The sequence below is a fragment of the Hylobates moloch genome, unplaced genomic scaffold (assembly GCF_009828535.3).
Source record: "Hylobates moloch isolate HMO894 unplaced genomic scaffold, HMol_V3 SCAFFOLD_7, whole genome shotgun sequence".
In the NCBI taxonomy this organism is placed as follows: Eukaryota; Metazoa; Chordata; class Mammalia; order Primates; family Hylobatidae; genus Hylobates; species Hylobates moloch.
Window position 1 is genome coordinate 93,068,504 of NW_026652282.1, and position 7,319 is coordinate 93,075,822.

General features: G+C 37.2%; 1 protein-coding gene across 13 annotated transcripts in view; it reads left to right on the forward strand.

Moving 5' to 3' along the window:
- The window catches only part of PAK3 (p21 (RAC1) activated kinase 3), a 302,976-nt gene that overhangs the window by 272,458 nt on the left and 23,199 nt on the right, over nt 1–7,319 (forward strand). The gene's annotated exons all lie outside the window — the stretch shown is intronic.

Below are 7,319 nucleotides of genomic sequence, written 5' to 3' on the forward strand. Positions count from 1 at the left end.
GATTTATATTCCTTTGGGTATATACCCAGTAATGGGATTGCTGAGTTGAATGATAACTCTAAGTTCTTTGAGAAATCTCCAAACTGCTTTTTACGGTGGCTGAACTAATTTACATTCCCTCCAGCAGTATATAAGCATTCCCTTTTCTCCTGAACCTCGCCAGCATCTGTTATTTTTTGACTTTTTTTCTGAGACAGAGGCTTGCTCTGTTGCCCAGGCTGGAGTGCAATGGTGTGATCATGATCTTGGCTCACCACAACCTCCGCCCGCTAGGTTCAAGTGATTAGTGCCTCAGCCTCCCAAGTAGATGGGATTACAGGCACGCACCACCATGCCTGGTTAATTTTTTATATTTTTGGTAAAGAAGGGCTTCACCATGTTGGCCAGGCTGGCCTCAAACACCTGGCCTCAAGTGATCGACTTGCCTTGGCCTCCCAAAGTGCTCGGATTACAGGCATGAGCCACCACACCTAGCCACTTTTTGACTTTTTAATAATAACCATTCTGACTGGTGTAAGATGGTATTTATTGTGGTTTTGATTTGCATTACTCTAATGATTAATGATGTGGAGCATTTTTTCATATGCTTGTTGGGCACATGTATGTCTTCTTTTCAGAAGTGTCTGTTCATGTCCTTTGTCCATTTTTTAATGAGGTTGTTTGATTTTTGCTTATTAATTAAGTTCCTTATAGAGGCTGGATATTAGATCTTTGTCAGATGCATAGTTTGCAAATATTTTCTCCCTTTCTGTAGGTTGTCTGCTTTCACTATTGATAGTTTCTTTTGCTGTGCAGAAGCTCTTCAGTCAAATGAAGTTCCATGTGTCAATTTTTGTTTTTGTTGAAATTGTTTTTGGAGACTTCGTCATGAAATCTTTGCCAGGGCCCATGTCCAGAATGGTATTTCCTAGATTTTCTTCTAGGGTTTTTATAGCTTTAGGTTTTGCATTTAAGTATTTAATCCATCTTGACTTGATTTTTGCATATGATGAAAGGAAAGGATCCAATTTCAACCTTCTGCATATGGCTAGCCAGTTATCCCAGCACCATTTATTGAATAGGTAGTCCTTTCCCCACTGATTATCGTTGACTTTGTAAAAAATCAGGTGGTTGTGGGTGTGTGACTTTATTTCTGGGTTCTCTCACCTGTCCTATTCATCTATGTGTCTATTTTTGTACCAGTACCATGCTGTTTTGGTTACTGTAGGCTTGTAGTATAGTTTAAAGTCAGGTAATATGATGCCTCCATCTTTGTTGTTTTTGCTTGGGATTGCTTTGTCTATTGGGGCTTTTTTATTTCCACGTGAATTTTAGAATAGTTTATTCTAATTCTGTGAAAAATGTCATTGGTATTTTGATATGAACAGTATTGAATCTGTACATTACTTTGGGCAGTATGGCCATGTTAAAAATATTGATTCTTCCTGTCCAAGAGCATGGAAAGTTTTTCCATTTGTTTCTGTCATCTCTGGTTTCTTTCATCAGTGTTTTGTAATTCTTGTTGTAGAGATCTTTCACCTTCCTGGTTAGCTGTATTCCTAGGCATTTTATTTTTTAGGGCTGTTGTGAATGGGATTGTGCTATTGATTTAGCTCTTAATTGGACGTTGTTGGTGTATAGAAACGCTACTAAGTTTTTTAGCATTGATTTTGTATCCTGAAACTTTGCTGAAGTTGTTTGTTAGATTTAGAAGCCTTTGGGCAGAGACTATGGGTTTTCTAGGTATAGAATCATATCATCTGGGAAGAGAGATAGTTTGATTTCTTCTCTTCCTATTTGGATGCCTTTTATTTCTTTCTCTTGCCTGATTACTCTGGCTAGGACTTCTAACATTTTTCTAACATGCTTTGATTGTATTTTTAATGACAAGGATCTTTAAGTTTCCTTAGTATAGCTTTCTAATGTAAAATGCATGTAGCTTTTTTTTTAAGTGAGATGTGGAGAGAAAGTACTTTTATTACATGACATGGTTAAATGATCAATCTAAAAAACACTTGCTTTATAATTACTTTAACAAAATAAATAAATGCATTTCCAGAACAGCTGTGATTTTTAAATTGGATTTTCCTTCATTATCAGTAATGATTTATTGATTAACAACAGCTTGGTGGGTATTGAGTGGAACAGAGAGACATAGTGCCAACCTGGTGAAATCACAAACTTAATTAGATTGTCAAGTAGCAAATGATTGGAAACAGTTTCCGTTTGGTAACTCACTTTGCTACCACAAAATCAGAGATTTGATCTTCACGTGATCTTGTTATTCCTGCAAAGAGAAAAACTTCATTTCACAACCTAATCCTATCATCTTATTTCGGAGATGTGCTGTTGATCATGAGGAGGAAAGGAAAGAGGTATGAAAGAAATGCTTACTCAGTGCAGGAGTGAGCCATAGGTATTTTGTTGTGTATAGCTCAACAGTGAGCTATTAATAGAAGCTGTGTTTTGTATATATAACGGCATCACATTGTTTAAAAAAGAAAATATGCACAGATTCAAATTCTACTCTCAAAATTCATGCACAGTGCTAGTATCATAGGCATCTTGTATATTGCCTGCATCATTACCGCTAGGAGTCTAAAATTGAATTGTACCCTTGGTATGCCAAAAAAAACCACTGTTCTTAGTAAATGGTTACGTGTTTTCATATAAAGCTTGCAAAATCCATATTCAAACCAAATATATGTGGCTTTCTGTGCATGTAAAGAGACCTATAAACTGTCTAGTTGTTTTTGCAGTTAAACATTTTGTAGTTGGGAGCTGCGTTCCCTATATACGGAGAGGAGGATAGCTTCCTCCTGGCTCTCTCCTAACTCCTTTCTGGTACTTGGCCTCTTGTTTTATTCCCTGTGCTGATTAGAAAACAACAGATATGAGGGAATGCCCTAATGAATGCTATAGGCTATTTCTCTGATCTCATGCAACAATCTGGAAATGAGATGTGCACATTGATTAGCTGCCTTCAGGGCTGAGTGGAAAAGAAAGGGCATTTTCCCACCGTTTGTGGGTTAGCCCTCCATGGATTTAATCAAGTCCACCCCTGGCCTATGGTCCAGAGCATCAGGATAATTACATGGGCTTTTCCTTATTGTTTAACCACCATTAAGAAATCGCAGTGAAAGAACACATCAGACTTTTTGTTTCTACGGATTTCCTCCCCTAAGTCTTTGGAGTTTGGAGGCACTAAATGGATTATGGCTATTTTGCTTTCTGCCTTCTAATGAGTAATTTACAGCCTGCAAATTTTAAGGATTAAACAAATGGCTCTGTAAAACAACTAGTCTCGGTAATGGATTTATTACCTTCTTCAATTCCCCAATTACAATTGATCTCTCTTTAGCTAGGCTGCTAATTATTAGAAAAAGGAAACAAGTTTTAATCTTTATAGGCATCTTCTAGCCTAGGATTAGAACTCACAATTAACAGCTTGTATCTTAGATGCCACCGCCTGATATCTAAACAAGTACTTGCAGATTAACAAACCACAAGGTTCAGGAAGCCTACATTAAGTCTGCAACAAAAACACCTGTCAGAAAGACCACGCTCTTGAATTCCACTGATAAGAATTTACTCTAACTTTGCTCATTACTCTCTGTATGTGTGATCAACCTTCAATTAATCAATCAACAAGCCCATATAGAGCTAGCCCTATTCTAATTTTGTCTCTTCTAGGCATCAGGAGTACTTTTTTGGTTTCGATTTCAAATATGTTTTCCTAATGTTCTCTTGAAGGAAACACAATGTCTCAGGCTATATGCCCTTATTTGGAATCTTTAAAATGTAGTCGCTGAAACCATGGGGAAATTGGAGAGAAAAAAGATCTAACATGAGCCTATAGGGAGCAGCGATTTCTTGGATCCTGGTGCCCAGGCCATATGTGGGGAAATAGAAAATAATCCAGAGCTTTAAGAGGAGTATAAAAGAGTGCCAGATTAGTCCATTCTTTAATATCCTTCCAACACTACAACCCATCCGCTATTGTGTGCTTTGAGGTGGAAAGAGGTAGAAGGAAGGAAGTGAAATAAGTGGAAGAAAGATAGAGTAGTAGAGTACAGGGTAGCATGTTGATGTGAAAAATTTTGGTCCTGTAGTCAGGCAGATCTGAGTGTGTCCTGGCTCTACAACCTGCAAGCTCTGTGACCTTCTGCCAAGTTACTTAAAACCTTTCTAAGCCTGCTTCCTATCTGTAAAATGAGAACTATGTCTATCTTACAGATATAGCATGAAAACTAAATGAATAATATATGTAAATCACCTAGCACAGTGTCCAGTTCATTGTAGGAAAAATATATATATATGTATTTATATATATGAAATGTATATATGGATAATAAAGTACTAAGATAGGAAAAACAGAGAAAGGATGTTTAGAGGTTTTTTTTTTTACCCACTCATGAAGAGAGGTTGGATTCAGCACTCTCCTAAGAACATATCCTTCATGAGAGTGGCATACCCATCTACTCAAGGAATGGAGGGTTTTGCACAGTTCAGTACAATTACCATGAACAGGTAACACTGAGCAGAAGAAGTTCAAGGTGAAGTCTGGGGCTGTACATTTCAAGGTCGTTTATGTTTCACTGTGAGTTTTTCTGTATCTCTGTTGTATCAGTTCCAGCTGAGCAGACCCTTTATGAATACTGCCTATTAACATATTGTTGATACAATGAATTAACTACTTTTCCCCTTAGTTAGAAAGTGGCTGAGATTTTTTAATGTAAATTTTACTATACTAATTGACCTAATTTGTTCATAAAATACCTTTTAAAGGTCAGAGAGTTATTAATTGTACTGATGTTATGAGGCTGGTACCCTTCCAGAGAGAGAGGACACAAGCTTCTTACTGTCCCCCACTGCCTGAAGTCTTTGTGCTCAACATAATTGGCCTTGGACATGTTGTTCCGTGACCTATAGACAGTTTTAGTGCAGCCTCCAATAATTAAGTACCTTGTTCCTTCTCTTTGCCAAAGTGACTGGGGTTAAAAATCTAACTTTCCCTGTGGATATACAAATCAAATGTTACTGTTCTGCTGATATCATCAACTTTTTTGTTAATTGAAGACTTTAAACAACTGTTATTATAATAACCGTATGCTAAATAAGGAGACACAATCATTTTTGTCAAACAAAACTTTGGTCTATTTTCTCAGCACCCAGAGTGTGCCCCTTTATTAACTTTGCTTTTACACGTAATGGGGCCATTCTTATCAACAGGTTTTGATGGAATTTGTTATTTGTGAAATGTAAAAAAATGACGTCCACTTGAAGTCCCTACTAGACTCTTTGAAACACCTTTTATGGTAATGTTCCAAATCTTTACCCAAGTTAAAATAGATTTTAAGTGCTCTCTTTCTACGCCTTACTTGAAACATCTGTGAAGCTGTATCGAAGATTGGATCACTGGAAGACAGTTATTGGTATTACTGCTAAAAACAACACGTAGTATAGTATGTGAACCACAGATCCTGTATCAGTGGATCTCCTTGGTTGCACATTGGAGTCATCTGTGGAGCTTTAAGAACCAGTGATTCTAGGCCCCCATCCTCAGGGAAAAATGGCAATCAGGAAAAGGTCAAACATCAATGTGGCAAGCCCTTTATAGAACACTGTCCAGCCTGGACAACAATTCATCATCACCCCTCTTTGAACATGGTTGTCCAACCAAAAAATAACACTATCATTCTACTCACATTTATCCATTTTGTCTAAAAACTTATGAGTAATACTATAAAAGCCTAATTGAAGTCCTGATGTGCTTTATGTCATTCTCTGATTTACCAGTTCAGTAGCACTATCCAAAAAGAAATGACATTAGTTCAGCATATGCCTCCTTGATATGCTATTTTCTTTTGCAATTTGCTTTTTCGGAAAATGGAGTTCATCATTAAAATGGGCTATCTGCTGACTGAGTAGCTAGCATATATTGGTGCATAATAAACCCATCAGTCTGACTACTCATGATTAGGAGTGCATTACCTATATGGCAAGGGAGAAAGGAGGACAGAAATCTAAAATCAGACCTCTTATCTACACTAGTAGGCTTCCCACTTCCCTTTTCCTGCACTTAAAGCACTACAGAAATGTTAGTTGTTCTTATTTCTTCTTGTGGGAACAGGGAAATTATAATTGGCTTATATGGCTAGAGAAGAGAGTTAAGCAGAATAAGAGAATCTCTAGTAACTGAAAAGCAACTAAAGGCTAAACCGTTTCTAGATCCCTCCAAGCACTGGGACTTTGCTGTGGATTGGAATGTCTGGGTTTGATGGCGCGTGCTCATTTGGAATTAAAGTCAGACATAAACTTCCTGAGTGCCAGAGAAGCAAGCATACTTTGCTAGCACTCAGTCAATATTGTTTTGAATGTATTTCAGGAAGAGCTGGGAGCATTCCCTTCATTTTCCATAAGCCATGATGGAACAGCAAGGTTTATTGATGGTTTGTTGACACTCCTCCTATTTTGAGGGCAAACCTATGCCTAAAAGGAGGGGGAAGTTGGGATCACTACAACTAAAATAATTACAGAAGAATAACAGGGTTCCTTTTTAATCAGAAAAAAAATATTGCCTGTCAAAAGATAGACAGCTCTTAAGAATCTTGGTTGTTAGGAATTCAGCATAGGAAAATGGGACTTAGCCATAGGAAAGCTGCAAGTCTCATTTAGAATGTAATTCAGAAGCAGACAGCTCAAACTGGTGAATTATGACCCAGAAAACAGCCAAAGGAGAAATTGATTCCATAGCAAACTAAAATCCACCAAGAGAAAATGAGAGAAAGAAAGTTTATGCTACTATTATGTTATAATTTCTCAAAATCCTTATAGCATGACTTGGGAGTAAAATAAGAACGAATATGCTGATTGCCCTAATAGGTACCATACCTATAACTAAGTAGCTAAGTCCCTCCAGATCAAAGTTAATTCTAAAGAGACAAATCATGGAGTGTGATGATAGGCATTTGCGCACTGAAATGCCCATGCACGTGTTTTATCCTATGGCTTTTGAAATCTGTGTTTTTGCCAATGAGGAATTACTTTACCAAGAAAGTTGGAGTTTTCTTAATAATTAAGATAATTTCTGACCTTTATAGTCATTTTGATTGATACCTTTTCCAACCAGGTTGCAACATCATTGTAGAAAACCCTTTGCATTCTAATAAAACAGTACTCTGAGGTGTCTTAGATAAGACGTTCTGCAGAGAAAGTTAAATCAATCGAGTTAATGGGTGCAGGAAATCAACATGGCACATGGATACATATGTAACAAACCTGCACATTGTCACATTGTGCACATGTACCCTAAAACCCTAAAGTATAATAAAAAAGAA